Source organism: Melospiza melodia, chromosome W (assembly GCF_035770615.1).
Source record: "Melospiza melodia melodia isolate bMelMel2 chromosome W, bMelMel2.pri, whole genome shotgun sequence".
Lineage (NCBI taxonomy): Eukaryota > Metazoa > Chordata > Aves > Passeriformes > Passerellidae > Melospiza > Melospiza melodia.
In genome coordinates this window covers 54246250-54264494 of record NC_086225.1, presented here as the reverse complement: position 1 = coordinate 54264494, position 18245 = coordinate 54246250, and positions in this window count along the sequence as shown.

Sequence of the window (18245 nt, the reverse complement as noted above, 5' to 3'; positions counted from 1 at the left end):
TAACTTTGCAATATAGAACTAATCCATATTTTGTTTCTCACATTAGGGCGCATTCTTCACTTCCTGGATTTTTAGTGGAAGGAAATGCAAGAGCGGACAAGCTGACAGTGGTCATTTCTAACACATTGCCAAATATTTTTGAACAAGCAAAATTGAGTCATGCCTTTTTCCACCAAAATGCACAAGCACTCATGCGAATGTTCCAAATCACTAAAAGTCAAGCTAAAGCTATCATTCATACTTGCCCTGACTGTCAATTGGTACAACCTCCTGTTTCTACAGGAGCAATCAACCCCCGAGGCTTACAAAGCCTACAGTTGTGGCAAACAGGTGTTACTAAATAGCCTTCTTTTGGTAAATTTAAAAATATTCATGTTTCCATAGACACGTTCTCTGGTGCAGTTTTTGCTTCCCTTCACACAGGTGAAACTGGCAGCCATGCCTGTCATCATTTCCTGCAAGCTTTTGCTTCATTGGGTATACCCCAAGAAGTAAAAACTGACAATGGTCCCGCATACATATCTCAAAAATTGGCCACATTTTTAAATGAATGGGGTGTTCGACACATCTTTGGTATTCCCCACTCTCCCACAAGCCAAGCAATCATTGAAAGAACACATCAAACCTTAAAACGCATATTAGATCAACAGAGAGGGGGAACGGAAATCACCCCACAGATGAGACTGAGTAAGGCTTTGTAGGGTTTTAATTTTCTAAATAGTTCAAGTACAGAACCAGATCCACCAATCTTTAGACACTTTTCAAATAGCACACAGGCAAAACTGAAAGAACATCCTCCTCTTCTAATTAGAAACCCTGACTCTGGACAGATGGAAGGCCCGTTTCAATTAATAACGTGGGGCAAAGGGTATGCTTCTATTTCCACAGGTGCTGGAAGAATTAAGTGGGTTCCTGCCAAAAACGTCAAACCGTATCGCACTTCAGAACCTGTTGTCGAGCCTAGAACTGAGGAAGCGAGTACGCAGACGTGGACCGAATGGAAGGATCCCGGGTCTCGCCTGACGCCTCTTGTGCCTGACGTTCTTTGTGCATCGGTGGAACCCATGAACTCTGATTTTGTGCCAATGTTATTTATGAGTATACGAATTGAATGCTGAATGTTTGTTTTGCAAAGCTAGTTTTTGGCTGAAAATTTAGGTTATTGTTTTTGTTTAGAAAGAATTCTGCCAAAACTTAGTTCTTGAAAGAGATGGGGCAGAATCAAATGGTATACTTGTTTTGCTTGATTTTAATTGTTTTTTGTCGTGCAGATTTGCCTGTGGATCAACCGAAAACGAGTGTTTGGGTGACCTTAGCCAAGGCTGCCGGATCGGATACTATATGTCTGTCTAATTCGGAACCAGAAAAGCCTTTCTCAACCTGTTTGGTTGGTGTGCCAGTGAAAGAGTTTCCTTTGGTCAGAAAAGAATCCAATGGTAAACCAGGTGGAATTGACAATGGAAACAGTCCTTCCTTCAATTGGAACATTTGTTCCAACAAACTTCTCAGGGCAGCAAATGTTTCAAACAGTTGGGATGTGTTTCTGGAGACGGACCAATATCCACGGCAATTGCCAAAAGGGTATTGGATCATTTGCGGAGACAGAGGTTGGCAAGGCATTCCAGCCCACCTTGAAGGTGGCCCTTGTAGCATTGGTATGCTTACCATAATTGCCCCCACTGCCAAAGCAGTGATGAAAAAGAAACAAAGGAAAACAAGAGCTGTTCCTCATTATGATGAGAACTGTCAGAGTGATTTTATGCCTTGGAATGCCACCAGAAGGCTTTCAGCAGGTATATTTCTACCTCAATTGGCTTCAGCTGTGGCATTGAGACAATTAGATCGAGTTGGATGTTGGCTGAGCAAACAAGCTAATGCCACATCCTCCGCAATCAGTGATATGTTGACCGATGTTGATAGTATTAGACATGCTACTCTTCAAAACAGAGCAGCCATTGATTTTCTCTTACTGGCACAAGGACATGGTTGTGAGGAATTTGAAGGATTGTGTTGTATGAATTTGTCTGATCGTTCTGAATCCATTCACAAAAGCATTCAAAAATTAAAGGATCTGACAGCCCAAATTAAAGAAGATGGAGGTTCCTGGTTGGATGATTTGTTTCAAAATTGGAGTTTTGCACCTTGGCTAAGGCAACTTTGCAAGATAGGTCTTTACATATTAGGTGTTCTAATACTGATATTGATAGTGGCACCTTGTATACTCTGTTGTGTTCGGCGAATGATGAACAAAACAGTCCGAGAAGTTTTTGTCATTCAAGCAGGAGAACTAGGAAGTAGAAGCACAGAGAGTGTACGAACTCTCACGAAAGCAGTAGATGAGGGTATTGACATGAACGAAGGTTTTGAATTAAGGCCTTGGAATCGACCAGAGTTTTTTGAACGATGCCTTGTGACTGTTGCCAAACGTGATTCATATCTCTCTTTCAGGGATTGGGTCTTCACAGCATTAAGTTGCTGTGCCGTAATATAGCAATGCTTCAGTTTAGTGAAAATAGGTCTTCAGCAGATAATAAGCAGAAATTTTGCAATAGAGCTATGAAACGCAAATAGCAAGCGACAAGAAAATGAAAGCTTCTGGGTCAAACAGAGAGGGGGAAATGTTGGAATCCATAAGGTTAGAGGATTTTTAAGAAATGGTTACAAAGAAGTATGTAGGCCTTAGACTGGAGTTTTGTTAGCATTGCAGAAAAGTTTCCCATGCAAGCAGAAAAAGTTTTCCATGCAAGCAGAAAAGTTTCCCAAGCAGTAGACGTGACAAATAACAATAGGCTTCTGTAGAATTGGCTTTAGGATGGCAACAAGGTTATTTAATGTATATCTTTAGAAGGTTAGCATGAATAGAACTCTGTTCTTTGTCTCTTATCAACTAGTCTTTGTTTTAGCTACGATTACCTATGTTTTATAAGATTGGATAGAATGCTTGTCAAGATGTGTTTTCTGTGTCTGATTGGCTGAATTCTAGTCTGAGATGATTTTATGTATTGCTGTATGAGCCCTGTTGAAGGAGACATTTTTTGGTGTGGATCAGTGAGCTGTCATGTCTCCATTTTGTATTTTGAGACTGATGTGCTGGAAATAAAAGCAAAAATCTCTTAACTGGTCTGGTTACCATGTTATCCATATTTGGATATTTTGCCGCGGCCTAGTGGGTTCCTTTTTTAAGGCGTGGGCTCCTGACACCATTGGACTTATACCTGTCCTGTCCCCCGCATATTGGTGCCTCGTGTGAGGATGTAGAATAGAAGAAAAACAAAGAAAAATCGTGGAAGTACCAGCTGCGGAGACCCAAGTGTCAACAAGGAGCACACTGTATCATCTCTCCCGCCGAAGCCAAGAAAATTGTAAGTAACTTATCTCGGGAGAGCGCTTGGGTGACATTGGGAGGCAAAATAGCGAAAAAGAAAATTATTAAAAGAACACAAAAATGGGAACGAATTTATCAAAAGTTGAATGGGATGTTTTTCATCAATTAGAGGCAATGTTACAAGAAAAAGGTCACTCTGAAATTTCAAAAACTGAGCTTAAAAACTTACTTATCTGGGTTAAAGCGAATACGCAAGACTTAAATCTGCAGTCTGCTTTTACTTTTCATTTTTGGGATCAGATAAACTGGAGAATCTATAATCTAGTCTCTCTCAAAAAAGATGAAAGCTTAAGAGAACTTATGCCGGTTTGTAGAGCGCTGTTGGAGCACTGTTTTAAACAAACTGATAATAATAAGATCAACTTGGACTCAGAAAACAAAGCTTCTGGTTCTGTCTCATTAAATTCCAGTAAACCGGAGACTGTGTGAGTATCGGAGAATGTTACAAGTGTTGTTGCCAATGCTGAAAGTATTGCTTTGAACTCTGTTGAACAAAATCTTTCTTCTCTCTCTCTGGGAAAAAATGAGACTCTTTTGGACTTTTCTTCGCGTTGTTCTGTTAATGTAAAAATATGTGACTCTTGTAAGGGGGATGGAACAAAGTGTGTAAAAGATGGAAATGAAAAAGTGACTGTACTTCCTAAAATTGTTTGTGCAGGGACACTGAAACCTGAATTGGATTCTGTTGGGCCTGGGGGGGAGGCTGAGGTGGCTGCTTCCACTTGGGAAATTGTGGTTCCGGGGAACTCTTTTTCACTTAAGCAAAAACATGGTTGTTCTGGTGTTTGTCAATCTATAGATACAGAGAAAGAAAAATTGGCTTTAAGGGTGGAGTCCTTTGAAAGGAAGAGATGGAAGAAACTCGCGACTGTGTTGTTGCTGAAATTCAAAAAGCTGGACTTGAAATCTCTGCAACGAAAATTCAACAAGTTTCACCTTAGAAGTACCTGGGATGGAAGATGATGGAAGACGATGGAAGACGACAAGAAGACCACAGAAAATTCAGATCCGAACCAGAGTCAACAACCTACAAGAGTTACAACAACTTCTAGGAGAAATCAACTGGGTCAGACCGATGTTGGGAATCACCAATGATGAACTGAGTCCGCTCTTCCATTTGCTGAGAGGAAGTTGTGATATCACTTCGCCAAGAACTTTAACCCCTGAAGCTCGTGCTGCTCTCGACAAAGTCACAGAAGCTCTTCAAAAAAGACAAGCTCATCGCTGCGTTCCTGAAAATCCTTTCTTTCTTGCAATCTTAGGAGAGAAGATGCAGCTTTGTGGTCTCATTTTCCAGTGGGATGCCGCAGACCAAGATCCTTTGTTAATAATGGAATGGGTTTTTCCTCCCTACAGGTTTTCAAAGACCATTTGCTCAGTTTTAGAAATGATTGCATACATTATAATTAAGGCTAGAACCAGATTGTTAACTTTGGCAGGTCAAGAATGTTCAGTTATCTATTTGCCATTGAAAAATGATTATTGCAATTGGGCAATGCAAAATTCTGATGATTTACAATATGCATTCTTAGGTTTTCCAGGTGTTTGTTCCATACACTATCCAGCTCACAAACTACTGCAAGCAAAATTGAGTTTCAGAGAAAAACCTAAATTAAGTGAAGAACCTTTACATGCTGTGACTCTCTTCACTGATGGCTCTGGTAAAAGCCACAAGTCCGTTGTGACTTGGTTTAATCAAAAGACTGATGTTTGAGAATCTGATATTCAAACAGTAGAGGGATCCCCTCAAATTGTTGAGCTTGCTGCAGTAGTTTGAGCTTTTCAGCTGTTTCCTCAGCCTTTCAATTTGGTCACAGATTCTGCTTATGTTGCTAATGTAGTCAGGAGAATAGAAGGTTCCATTTTAAAGGATGTTAGTAATGAAACTTTACATCGTTGGCTTTCATGTCTTTTTATAACTTTGCAATATAGAACTAATCCATATTTTGTTTCTCACATTAGGGCGCATTCTTCACTTCCTGGATTTTTAGTGGAAGGAAATGCAAGAGCGGACAAGCTGACAATGGTCATTTCTAACACATTGCCAAATATTTTTGAACAAGCAAAATTGAGTCATGCCTTTTTCCACCAAAATGCACAAGCACTCATGCGAATGTTCCAAATCACTAAAAGTCAAGCTAAAGCTATCATTCATACTTGCCCTGACTGTCAATTGGTACAACCTCCTGTTTCTACAGGAGCAATCAACCCCCGAGGCTTACAAAGCCTACAGTTGTGGCAAACAGGTGTTACTAAATAGCCTTCTTTTGGTAAATTTAAAAATATTCATGTTTCCATAGACACGTTCTCTGGTGCAGTTTTTGCTTCCCTTCACACAGGTGAAACTGGCAGCCATGCCTGTCATCATTTCCTGCAAGCTTTTGCTTCATTGGGTATACCCCAAGAAGTAAAAACTGACAATGGTCCCGCATACATATCTCAAAAATTGGCCACATTTTTAAATGAATGGGGTGTTCGACACATTTTTGGTATTCCCCACTCTCCCACAAGCCAAGCAATCATTAAAAGAACACATCAAACCTTAAAACGCATATTAGATCAACAGAGAGGGGGAACGGAAATCACCCCACAGATGAGACTGAGTAAGGCTTTGTAGGGTTTTAATTTTCTAAATAGTTCAAGTACAGAACCAGATCCACCAATCTTTAGACACTTTTCAAATAGCACACAGGCAAAACTGAAAGAACATCCTCCTCTTCTAATTAGAAACCCTGACTCTGGACAGATGGAAGGCCCGTTTCAATTAATAACGTGGGGCAAAGGGTATGCTTCTATTTCCACAGGTGCTGGAAGAATTAAGTGGGTTCCGGCCAAAAACGTCAAACCGTATCGCACTTCAGAACCTGTTGTCGAGCCTAGAACTGAGGAAGCGAGTACGCAGACGTGGACCGAATGGAAGGATCCCGGGTCTCGCCTGACGCCTCTTGTGCCTGACGTTCTTTGTGCATCGGTGGAACCCATGAACTCTGATTTTGTGCCAATGTTATTTATGAGTATACGAATTGAATGCTGAATGTTTGTTTTGCAAAGCTAGTTTTTGGCTGAAAATTTAGGTTATTGTTTTTGTTTAGAAAGAATTCTGCCAAAACTTAGTTCTTGAAAGAGATGGGGCAGAATCAAATGGTATACTTGTTTTGCTTGATTTTAATTGTTTTTTGTCGTGCAGATTTGCCTGTGGATCAACCGAAAACGAATGTTTGGGTGACCTTAGCCAAGGCTGCCGGATTGGATACTATATGTCTGTCTAATTCGGAACCAGAAAAGCCTTTCTCAACCTGTTTGGTTGGTGTGCCAGTGAAAGAGTTTCCTTTGGTCAGAAAAGAATCCAATGGTAAACCAGGTGGAATTGACAATGGAAACAGTCCTTCCTTCAATTGGAACATTTGTTCCAACAAACTTCTCAGGGCAGCAAATGTTTCAAACAGTTGGGATGTGTTTCTGGAGACGGACCAATATCCACGGCAATTGCCAAAAGGGTATTGGATCATTTGCGGAGACAGAGGTTGGCAAGGCATTCCAGCCCACCTTGAAGGTGGCCCTTGTAGCATTGGTATGCTTACCATAATTGCCCCCACTGCCAAAGCAGTGATGAAAAAGAAACAAAGGAAAACAAGAGCTGTTCCTCATTATGATGAGAACTGTCAGAGTGATTTTATGCCTTGGAATGCCACCAGAAGGCTTTCAGCAGGTATATTTCTACCCCAATTGGCTTCAGCTGTGGCATTGAGACAATTAGATCGAGTTGGATGTTGGCTGAGCAAACAAGCTAATGCCACATCCTCCGCAATCAGTGATATGTTGACCGATGTTGATAGTATTAGACATGCTACTCTTCAAAACAGAGCAGCCATTGATTTTCTCTTACTGGCACAAGGACATGGTTGTGAGGAATTTGAAGGATTGTGTTGTATGAATTTGTCTGATCGTTCTGAATCCATTCACAAAAGCATTCAAAAATTAAAGGATCTGACAGCCCAAATTAAAGAAGATGGAGGTTCCTGGTTGGATGATTTGTTTCAAAATTGGAGTTTTGCACCTTGGCTAAGGCAACTTTGCAAGATAGGTCTTTACATATTAGGTGTTCTAATACTGATATTGATAGTGGCACCTTGTATACTCTGTTGTGTTCGGCGAATGATGAACAAAACAGTCCGAGAAGTTTTTGTCATTCAAGCAGGAGAACTAGGAAGTAGAAGCACAGAGAGTGTACGAACTCTCACGAAAGCAGTAGATGAGGGTATTGACATGAACGAAGGTTTTGAATTAAGGCCTTGGAATCGACCAGAGTTTTTTGAACGATGCCTTGTGACTGTTGCCAAACGTGATTCATAGCTCTCTTTCAGGGATTGGGTCTTCACAGCATTAAGTTGCTGTGCCGTAATATAGCAATGCTTCAGTTTAGTGAAAATAGGTCTTCAGCAGATAATAAGCAGAAATTTTGCAATAGAGCTATGAAACGCAAATAGCAAGCGACAAGAAAATGAAAGCTTCTGGGTCAAACAGAGAGGGGGAAATGTTGGAATCCATAAGGTTAGAGGATTTTTAAGAAATGGTTACAAAGAAGTATGTAGGCCTTAGACTGGAGTTTTGTTAGCATTGCAGAAAAGTTTCCCATGCAAGCAGAAAAAGTTTTCCATGCAAGCAGAAAAGTTTCCCAAGCAGTAGACGTGACAAATAACAATAGGCTTCTGTAGAATTGGCTTTAGGATGGCAACAAGGTTATTTAATGTATATCTTTAGAAGGTTAGCATGAATAGAACTCTGTTCTTTGTCTCTTATCAACTAGTCTTTGTTTTAGCTACGATTACCTATGTTTTATAAGATTGGATAGAATGCTTGTCAAGATGTGTTTTCTGTGTCTGATTGGCTGAATTCTAGTCTGAGATGATTTTTTGTATTGCTGTATGAGCCCTGTTGAAGGAGACATTTTTTGGTGTGGATCAGTGAGCTGTCATGTTTCCATTTTGTATTTTGAGACTGATGTGCTGGAAATAAAAGCAAAAATCTCTTCACTGGTCTGGTTACCATGTTATCCATATTTGGATATTTTGCCGCGGCCTAGTGGGTTCCTTTTTTAAGGCGTGGGCTCCTGACACCATTGGACTTATACCTGTCCTGTCCCCCGCATATTGGTGCCTCGTGTGAGGATGTAGAATAGAAGAAAAACAAAGAAAAATCGTGGAAGTACCAGCTGCGGAGACCCAAGTGTCAACAAGGAGCACACTGTATCATCTCTCCCGCCGAAGCCAAGAAAATTGTAAGTAACTTATCTCGGGAGAGCGCTTGGGTGACGTTGGGAGGCAAAATAGAGAAAAAGAAAATTATTAAAAGAACACAAAAATGGGAACGAATTTATCAAAAGTTGAATGGGATGTTTTTCATCAATTAGAGACAATGTTACAAGAAAAAGGTCACTCTGAAATTTCAAAAACTGAGCTTAAAAACTTACTTATCTGGGTTAAAGCGAATACGCAAGATTTAAATCTGCAGTCTGCTTTTACTTTTCATTTTTGGGATCAGATAAACTGGAGAATCTATAAACTAGTCTCTCTCAAAAAAGATGAAAGCTTAAGAGAACTTATGCCGGTTTGTAGAGCGCTGTTGGAGCACTGTTTTAAACAAACTGATAATAATAAGATCAACTTGGACTCAGAAAACAAAGCTTCTGGTTCTGTCTCATTAAATTCCAGTAAACCGGAGACTGTGTGAGTATCGGAGAATGTTACAAGTGTTGTTGCCAATGCTGAAAGTATTGCTTTGAACTCTGTTGAACAAAATCTTTCTTCTCTCTCTCTGGGAAAAAATGAGACTCTTTTGGACTTTTCTTCGCGTTGTTCTGTTAATGTAAAAATATGTGACTCTTGTAAGGGGGATGGAACAAAGTGTGTAAAAGATGGAAATGAAAAAGTGACTGTACTTCCTAAAATTGTTTGTGCAGGGACACTGAAACCTGAATTGGATTCTGTTGGGCCTGGGGGGGAGGCTGAGGTGGCTGCTTCCACTTGGGAAATTGTGGTTCCGGGGAACTCTTTTTCACTTAAGCAAAAACATGGTTGTTCTGGTGTTTGTCAATCTATAGATACAGAGAAAGAAAAATTGGCTTTAAGGGTGGAGTCCTTTGAAAGGAAGAGATGGAAGAAACTCGCGACTGTGTTGTTGCTGAAATTCAAAAAGCTGGACTTGAAATCTCTGCAACGAAAATTCAACAAGTTTCACCTTAGAAGTACCTGGGATGGAAGATGATGGAAGACGATGGAAGACGACAAGAAGACCACAGAAAATTCAGATCCGAACCAGAGTCAACAACCTACAAGAGTTACAACAACTTCTAGGAGAAATCAACTGGGTCAGACCGATGCTGGGAATCACCAATGATGAACTGAGTCCGCTCTTCCATTTGCTGAGAGGAAGTTGCGACATCACTTCGCCAAGAACTTTAACCCCTGAAGCTCGTGCTGCTCTCGACAAAGTCACAGAAGCTCTTCAAAAAAGACAAGCTCATTGCTGCGTTCCTGAAAATCCTTTCTTTCTTGCAATCTTAGGAGAGAAGATGCAGCTTTGTGGTCTCATTTTCCAGTGGGATGCCACAGAACAAGATCCTTTGTTAATAATGGAATGGGTTTTTCCTCCCTACAGGTTTTCAAAGACCATTTGCTCAGTTTTAGAAATGATTGCATACATTATAATTAAGGCTAGAACCAGATTGTTAACTTTGGCAGGTCAAGAATGTTCAGTTATCTATTTGCCATTGAAAAATGATTATTTCAATTGGGCAATGCAAAATTCTGATGATTTACAATATGCATTCTTAGGTTTTCCAGGTGTTTGTTCCATACACTATCCAGCTCACAAACTACTGCAAGCAAAATTGAGTTTCAGAGAAAAACCTAAATTAAGTGAAGAACCTTTACATGCTGTGACTCTCTTCACTGATGGCTCTGGTAAAAGCCACAAGTCCGTTGTGACTTGGTTTAATCAAAAGACTGATGTTTGGGAATCTGATATTCAAACAGTAGAGGGATCCCCTCAAATTGTTGAGCTTGCTGCAGTAGTTTGAGCTTTTCAGCTGTTTCCTCAGCCTTTTAATTTGGTCACAGATTCTGCTTATGTTGCTAATGTAGTCAGGAGAATAGAAGGTTCCATTTTAAAGGATGTTAGTAATGAAACTTACATCATTGGCTTTCATGTCTTTTTATAACTTTGCAATATAGAACTAATCCATATTTTGTTTCTCACATTAGGGCGCATTCTTCACTTCCTGGATTTTTAGTGGAAGGAAATGCAAGAGCGGACAAGCTGACAGTGGTCATTTCTAACACATTGCCAAATATTTTTGAACAAGCAAAATTGAGTCATGCCTTTTTCCACCAAAATGCACAAGCACTCATGCGAATGTTCCAAATCACTAAAAGTCAAGCTAAAGCTATCATTCATACTTGCCCTGACTGTCAATTGGTACAACCTCCTGTTTCTACAGGAGCAATCAACCCCCGAGGCTTACAAAGCCTACAGTTGTGGCAAACAGGTGTTACTAAATAGCCTTCTTTTGGTAAATTTAAAAATATTCATGTTTCCATAGACACGTTCTCTGGTGCAGTTTTTGCTTCCCTTCACACAGGTGAAACTGGCAGCCATGCCTGTCATCATTTCCTGCAAGCTTTTGCTTCATTGGGTATACCCCAAGAAGTAAAAACTGACAATGGTCCCGCATACATATCTCAAAAATTGGCCACATTTTTAAATGAATGGGGTGTTCGACACATTTTTGGTATTCCCCACTCTCCCACAAGCCAAGCAATCATTGAAAGAACACATCAAACCTTAAAACGCATATTAGATCAACAGAGAGGGGGAACGGAAATCACCCCACAGATGAGACTGAGTAAGGCTTTGTAGGGTTTTAATTTTCTAAATAGTTCAAGTACAGAACCAGATCCACCAATCTTTAGACACTTTTCAAATAGCACACAGGCAAAACTGAAAGAACATCTTCCTCTTCTAATTAGAAACCCTGACTCTGGACAGATGGAAGGCCCGTTTCAATTAATAACGTGGGGCAAAGGGTATGCTTCTATTTCCACAGGTGCTGGAAGAATTAAGTGGGTTCCTGCCAAAAACGTCAAACCGTATCGCACTTCAGAACCTGTTGTCGAGCCTAGAACTGAGGAAGCGAGTACGCAGACGTGGACCGAATGGAAGGATCCCGGGTCTCGCCTGACGCCTCTTGTGCCTGACGTTCTTTGTGCATCGGTGGAACCCATGAACTCTGATTTTGTGCCAATGTTATTTATGAGTATACGAATTGAATGCTGAATGTTTGTCTAACGAAGCAAATTTTTGGCTGAAAATTTAGGTTATTGTTTTTGTTTAGAAAGAATTCTGCCAAAACTTAGTTCTTGAAAGAGATGGGGCAGAATCAAATGGTATACTTGTTTTGCTTGATTTTAATTGTTTTTTGTCGTGCAGATTTGCCTGTGGATCCACCGAAAACGAGTGTTTGGGTGACCTTAGCCAAGGCTGCCGGATCGGATACTATATGCCTGTCTAATTCGGAACCAGAAAAGCCTTTCTCAACCTGTTTGGTTGGTGTGCCAGTGAAAGAGTTTCCTTTGGTCAGAAAAGAATCCAATGGTAAACCAGGTGGAATTGACAATGGAAACAGTCCTTCCTTCAATTGGAACATTTGTTCGAAAAAACTTCTCAGGGCAGCAAATGTTTCAAACAGTTGGGATGTGTTTCTGGAGACGGACCAATATCCACGGCAATTGCCAAAAGGGTATTGGATCATTTGCGGAGACAGAGGTTGGCAAGGCATTCCAGCCCACCTTGAAGGTGGCCCTTGTAGCATTGGTATGCTTACCATAATTGCCCCCACTGCCAAAGCAGTGATGAAAAAGAAACAAAGGAAAACAAGAGCTGTTCCTCATTATGATGAGAACTGTCAGAGTGATTTTATGCCTTGGAATGCCGCCAGAAGGCTTTCAGCAGGTATATTTCTACCCCAATTGGCTTCAGCTGTGGCATTGAGACAATTAGATCGAGTTGGATGTTGGCTGAGCAAACAAGCTAATGCCACATCCTCCGCAATCAGTGATATGTTGACCGATGTTGATAGTATTAGACATGCTACTCTTCAAAACAGAGCAGCCATTGATTTTCTCTTACTGGCACAAGGACATGGTTGTGAGGAATTTGAAGGATTGTGTTGTATGAATTTGTCTGATCATTCTGAATCCATTCACAAAAGCATTCAAAAATTAAAGGATCTGACAGCCCAAATTAAAGAAGATGGAGGTTCCTGGTTGGATGATTTGTTTCAAAATTGGAGTTTTGCACCTTGGCTAAGGCAACTTTGCAAGATAGGTCTTTACATATTAGGTGTTCTAATACTGATATTGATAGTGGCACCTTGTATACTCTGTTGTGTTTGGCGAATGATGAACAAAACAGTCCGAGAAGTTTTTGTCATTCAAGCAGGAGAACTAGGAAGTAGAAGCACAGAGAGTGTACGAAATCTCACGAAAGCAGTAGATGAGGGTATTGACATGAACGAAGGTTTTGAATTAAGGCCTTGGAATCGACCAGAGTTTTTTGAACGATGCCTTGTGACTGTTGCCAAACGTGATTCATATCTCTCTTTCAGGGATTGGGTCTTCACAGCATTAAGTTGCTGTGCTGTAATATAGCAATGCTTCAGTTTAGTGAAAATAGGTCTTCAGCAGATAATAAGCAGAAATTTTGCAATAGAGCTATGAAACGCAAATAGCAAGCGACAAGAAAATGAAAGCTTCTGGGTCAAAGAGAGAGGGGGAAATGCTGGAATCCATAAGGTTAGAGGATTTTTAAGAAATGGTTACAAAGAAGTATGTAGGCCTTAGACTGGAGTTTTGTTAGCATTGCAGAAAAGTTTCCCATGCAAGCAGAAAAAGTTTTCCATGCAAGCAGAAAAGTTTCCCAAGCAGTAGACGTGACAAATAACAATAGGCTTCTGTAGAATTGGCTTTAGGATGGCAACCAAGTTAATTTAATGTATATCTTTAGAAGGTTAGCATGAATAGAACTCTGTTCTTTGTCTCTTATCAACTAGTCTTTGTTTTAGCTACGATTACCTATGTTTTATAAGATTGGATAGAATGCTTGTCAAGATGTGTTTTCTGTGTCTGATTGGCTGAATTCTAGTCTGAGATGATTTTATGTATTGCTGTATGAGCCCTGTTGAAGGAGACATTTTTTGGTGTGGATCAGTGAGCTGTCATGTCTCCATTTTGTATTTTGAGACTGATGTGCTGGAAATAAAAGCAAAAATCTCTTCACTGGTCTGGTTACCATGTTATCCATATTTGGATATTTTGCCGCGGCCTAGTGGGTTCCTTTTTTAAGGCGTGGGTTCCTGACACTATTGGACTTATACCTGTCCCGTCCCCCGCATATTGGTGCCTCGTGTGAGGACGTAGAATAGAAGAAAAAGAAAGAAAAATCGTGGAAGTACCAGCTGCGGAGACCCAAGTGTTAACAAGGAGCACACTGTATCATCTCTCCCGCCGAAGCCAAGAAAATTGTAAGTAACTTATCTCGGGAGAGCGCTTGGGTGACGTTGGGAGGCAAAATAGCGAAAAAGAAAATTATTAAAAGAACACAAAAATGGGAACGAATTTATCAAAAGTTGAATGGGATGTTTTTCATCAATTAGAGGCAATGTTACAAGAAAAAGGTCACTCTGAAATTTCAAAAACTGAGCTTAAAAACTTACTTATCTGGGTTAAAGCGAATACGCAAGATTTAAATATGCAGTCTGCTTTTACTTTTCACTTTTGGGATCAGATAAACTGGAGAATCTATAAACTAGTCTCTCTCAAAAAAGATGAAAGCTTAAGAGAACTTATGCCGGTTTGTAGAGCGCTGTTGGAGCACTGTTTTAAACAAACTGATAATAATAAGATCAACTTGGACTCAGAAAACAAAGCTTCTGGTTCTGTCTCATTAAATTCCAGTAAACCGGAGACTGTGTGAGTATCGGAGAATGTTACAAGTGTTGTTGCAAATGCTGAAAGTATTGCTTTGAACTCTGTTGAACAAAATCTTTCTTCTCTCTCTCTGGGAAAAAATGAGACTCTTTTGGACTTTTCTTCGCGTTGTTCTGTTAATGTAAAAATATGTGACTCTTGTAAGGGGCATGGAACAAAGTGTGTAAAAGATGGAAATGAAAAAGTGACTGTACTTCCTAAAATTGTTTGTGCAGGGACACTGAAACCTGAATTGGATTCTGTTGGGCCTGGGATGGAGGCTGAGGTGGCTTCTTCCACTCGGGAAATTGTGGTTCCGGGGAACTCTTTTTCACTTAAGCAAAAACATGGTTGTTCTGGTGTTTGTCAATCTATAGATACAGAGAAAGAAAAATTGGCTTTAAGGGTGGAGTCCTTTGAAAGGAAGAGATGGAAGAAACTCGCGACTGTGTTGTTGCTGAAATTCAAAAAGCTGGACTTGAAATCTCTGCAACGAAAATTCAACAAGTTTCACCTTAGAAGTACCTGGGATGGAAGATGATGGAAGACGATGGAAGACGACAATAATACCACAGAAAATTCAGATCCGAACCAGAGTCAACAACCTACAAGAGTTACAACAACTTCTAGGAGAAATCAACTGGGTCAGACCGATGTTGGGAATCACCAATGATGAACTGAGTCCGCTCTTCCATTTGCTGAGAGGAAGTTGTGATATCACTTCGCCAAGAACTTTAACCCCTGAAGCTCGTGCTGCTCTCGACAAAGTCACAGAAGCTCTTCAAAAAAGACAAGCTCATCGCTGCGTTCCTGAAAATCCTTTCTTTCTTGCAATCTTAGGAGAGAAGATGCAGCTTTGTGGTCTCATTTTCCAGTGGGATGCCGCAGACCAAGATCCTTTGTTAATAATGGAATGGGTTTTTCCTCCCTACAGGTTTTCAAAGACCATTTGCTCAGTTTTAGAAATGATTGCATACATTATAATTAAGGCTAGAACCAGATTGTTAACTTTGGCAGGTCAAGAATGTTCAGTTATCTATTTGCCATTGAAAAATGATTATTTCAATTGGGCAATGCAAAATTCTGATGATTTACAATATGCATTCTTAGGTTTTCCAGGTGTTTGTTCCATACACTATCCAGCTCACAAACTACTGCAAGCAAAATTGAGTTTCAGAGAAAAACCTAAATTAAGTGAAGAACCTTTACATGCTGTGACTCTCTTCACTGATGGCTCTGGTAAAAGCCACAAGTCCGTTGTGACTTGGTTTAATCAAAAGACTGATGTTTGAGAATCTGATATTCAAACAGTAGAGGGATCCCCTCAAATTGTTGAGCTTGCTGCAGTAGTTTGAGCTTTTCAGCTGTTTCCTCAGCCTTTTAATTTGGTCACAGATTCTGCTTATGTTGCTAATGTAGTCAGGAGAACAGAAGGTTCCATTTTAAAGGATGTTAGTAATGAAACTTACATCGTTGGCTTTCATGTCTTTTTATAACTTTGCAATATAGAACTAATCCATATTTTGTTTCTCACATTAGGGCGCATTCTTCACTTCCTGGATTTTTAGTGGAAGGAAATGCAAGAGCGGACAAGCTGACAATGGTCATTTCTAACACATTGCCAAATATTTTTGAACAAGCAAAATTGAGTCATGCCTTTTTCCACCAAAATGCACAAGCACTCATGCGAATGTTCCAAATCACTAAAAGTCAAGCTAAAGCTATCATTCATACTTGCCCTGACTGTCAATTGGTACAACCTCCTGTTTCTACAGGAGCAATCAACCCCCGAGGCTTACAAAGCCTACAGTTGTGGCAAACAGGTGTTACTAAATAGCCTTCTTTTGGTAAATTTAAAAATATTCATGTTTCCATAGACACGTTCTCTGGTGCAGTTTTTGCTTCCCTTCACACAGGTGAAACTGGCAGCCATGCCTGTCATCATTTCCTGCAAGCTTTTGCTTCATTGGGTATACCCCAAGAAGTAAAAACTGACAATGGTCCCGCATACATATCTCAAAAATTGGCCACATTTTTAAATGAATGGGGTGTTCAACACATTTTTGGTATTCCCCACTCTCCCACAAGCCAAGCAATCATTGAAAGAACACATCAAACCTTAAAACGCATATTAGATCAACAGAGAGGGGGAACGGAAATCACCCCACAGATGAGACTGAGTAAGGCTTTGTAGGGTTTTAATTTTCTAAATAGTTCAAGTACAGAACCAGATCCACCAATCTTTAGACACTTTTCAAATAGCACACAGGCAAAACTGAAAGAACATCCTCCTCTTCTAATTAGAAACCCTGACTCTGGACAGATGGAAGGCCCGTTTCAATTAATAACGTGGGGCAAAGGGTATGCTTCTATTTCCACAGGTGCTGGAAGAATTAAGTGGGTTCCTGCCAAAAACGTCAAACCGTATCGCACTTCAGAACCTGTTGTCGAGCCTAGAACTGAGGAAGCGAGTACGCAGACGTGGACCGAATGGAAGGATCCCGGGTCTCGCCTGACGCCTCTTGTGCCTGACGTTCTTTGTGCATCGGTGGAACCCATGAACTCTGATTTTGTGCCAATGTTATTTATGAGTATACGAATTGAATGCTGAATGTTTGTTTTGCAAAGCTAGTTTTTGGCTGAAAATTTAGGTTATTGTTTTTGTTTAGAAAGAATTCTGCCAAAACTTAGTTCTTGAAAGAGATGGGGCAGAATCAAATGGTATACTTGTTTTGCTTGATTTTAATTGTTTTTTGTCGTGCAGATTTGCCTGTGGATCAACCGAAAACGAATGTTTGGGTGACCTTAGCCAAGGCTGCCGGATCGGATACTATATGTCTGTCTAATTCGGAACCAGAAAAGCCTTTCTCAACCTGTTTGGTTGGTGTGCCAGTGAAAGAGTTTCCTTTGGTCAGAAAAGAATCCAATGGTAAACCAGGTGGAATTGACAATGGAAACAGTCCTTCCTTCAATTGGAACATTTGTTCCAACAAACTTCTCAGGGCAGCAAATGTTTCAAACAGTTGGGATGTGTTTCTGGAGACGGACCAATATCCACGGCAATTGCCAAAAGGGTATTGGATCATTTGCGGAGACAGAGGTTGGCAAGGCATTCCAGCCCACCTTGAAGGTGGCCCTTGTAGCATTGGTATGCTTACCATAATTGCCCCCACTGCCAAAGCAGTGATGAAAAAGAAACAAAGGAAAACAAGAGCTGTTCCTCGTTATGATGAGAACTGTCAGAGTGATTTTATGCCTTGGAATGCCACCAGAAGGCTTTCAGCAGGTATATTTCTACCCCAATTGGCTTCAGCTGTGGCATTGAGACAATTAGATCGAGTTGGATGTTGGCTGAGCAAACAAGCTAATGCCACATCCTCCGCAATCAGTGATATGTTGACCGATGTTGATAGTATTAGACATGCTACTCTTCAAAACAGAGCAGCCATTGATTTTCTCTTACTGGCACAAGGACATGGTTGTGAGGAATTGGAAGGATTGTGTTGTATGAATTTGTCTGATCGTTCTGAATCCATTCACAAAAGCATTCAAAAATTAAAGGATCTGACAGCCCAAATTAAAGAAGATGGAGGTTCCTGGTTGGATGATTTGTTTCAAAATTGGAGTTTTGCACCTTGGCTAAGGCAACTTTGCAAGATAGGTCTTTACATATTAGGTGTTCTAATACTGATATTGATAGTGGCACCTTGTATACTCTGTTGTGTTCAGCGAATGATGAACAAAACAGTCCGAGAAGTTTTTGTCATTCAAGCAGGAGAACTAGGAAGTAGAAGCACAGAGAGTGTACGAACTCTCACGAAAGCAGTAGATGAGGG